The 1,597-nt window shown below is 55.6% G+C and overlaps 1 non-coding gene across 1 annotated transcript; it reads left to right on the forward strand.

Moving 5' to 3' along the window:
- Positions 1–642: 642 nt before the first annotated feature.
- On the forward strand, positions 643–724 carry TRNAL-UAG (transfer RNA leucine (anticodon UAG)). The gene has a single exon. It is a non-coding gene; the product is annotated as a tRNA-Leu (tRNA).
- The last annotated feature ends 873 nt before the right edge of the window (positions 725–1,597 follow it).

Genomic DNA, 1,597 nt, shown 5'->3' on the forward strand with positions numbered 1-1,597 from the left:
GTAAAGGCGCCAGCGCACCTGTGGGATACGGGGAGGAGCCGTGAGTCCCGCAGGGACGGGAGAGGCCCGGGGGTGGGGCGCGAGGTAAGACTGAGGCGGACCCGTTGCAGAGCGAAGCCCGGGAAACGCACCTGCCGGGGCGGGCGCGCGCGCGCGCGCTCCAAGGGCCACGCCGCGGGCTGACGACGGCTTCGCCCGGCTGCAGCAGGCAGGGGAGCGGCGCCGCAGCAGCAGCGCCACCTGCTGCCCCTGCGGGTTAATGCTGCGCCGCCGGACTCGGCGGCCTGCAGGCGCCGTGGGCTCGGCCAGCCGCTGCAGCAGCCGCTCCGCTGCCCGCGTGCCCCAGAGGGGCCCCAGGGGCTATTCCGTGCTGTGCACGCTCCCGCGGGGTGTGAGCTCCTCCCCGCCCCCCCCCACGCCTTCCTAACCGGCCGGCCTCCTCCCCGGGAGCTCCCCTTCGCAATGCATACCGGCTGCACTTGGTCCCTGCGGCTCCTCTGCGCGGGAGCAGACAAACACCGCCGGGCGAAGCAGCGGGCGGCTTAACCTCAGTGGCAAAAATAAAGGAGGTGAACTAGAGAAAAGACCGAATCGGTGCCTGTCCTGTCTATATAGCCCTCAAGGTCACTGTAATAATCAGGTGGTAGCGTGGCCGAGTGGTCTAAGGCGCTGGATTTAGGCTCCAGTCATTTCGATGGCGTGGGTTCGAATCCCACCGCTGCCAGGGAAGTTTTTATTTGCAGGTTTGGCCGAGTTTAGTTTCCTAGCAATATTTTTAATTTGTTTCTAATGAAAGAGGGCCAGTTTTATGCCTGACGCGGCATCGTGCATAGTGGTGTGCCCGATAGCAATTTAGAATGAAGGGGGTATAAACTTTCTCTGCTATTTTGTGTCTGCTTTGTATGTCTTAATGTTTGTGAATTTGTCTCTTTCCCCATAGAAACCTCTTCCCCTTCAATGCATATATGGTTCTGGGGGAGAATTTTCTGCGGCTCACCAAAATGGTCTGGACCTTATGGGAGCATGATTTCTCATGAGTGTTCAGCCCGTGATCATGCAAGCAGTCAGGTGGACAGATTCTGGGTTCTTATGCAGAGATTTACCCTGCTTCTGGGACAGATGAGCTGAAACTAGTGAAAGAGTTATTGGTGCAGGGACAGACAGAGGGCGAAGGTCTGTGAACCAACATTGATAGCCAAGCTGCAGCAATGAAGATCATGGATGCTTTGTCCTGGGCTTCAGTCTGAAGTTGACTGAGATGGGACCCCCAGTCTTCGATAGAAGCGGCAACCACCAGATATCTGCCATGTGGGGTTATAGACATGTATGATGACATAAGGCCTAGGAGCTGAAGGCTCTCTCTGTTGTTACAAGACTGAATTTGAGGATGTTGGAAAGGGTAACTATATAGAATGGAATTTTTCAGCTGGGAGGTAAGATATGGTTATTGTTGCATCAAAGGTCTCCCTCTACAAACATCATGCATTGAGAAGGGGGTAAATGGGACTTTTGCAAATTTAACTGCAGGCCTAGTCGGGACAAGACTTGCCTGATGACTAGTTTCAGAGTAGCAGCCGTGTTAGTCTGTATCCGCAAA

The sequence above is a fragment of the Natator depressus genome, chromosome 10 (genome assembly GCF_965152275.1).
Source record: "Natator depressus isolate rNatDep1 chromosome 10, rNatDep2.hap1, whole genome shotgun sequence".
In the NCBI taxonomy this organism is placed as follows: domain Eukaryota; kingdom Metazoa; phylum Chordata; order Testudines; family Cheloniidae; genus Natator; species Natator depressus.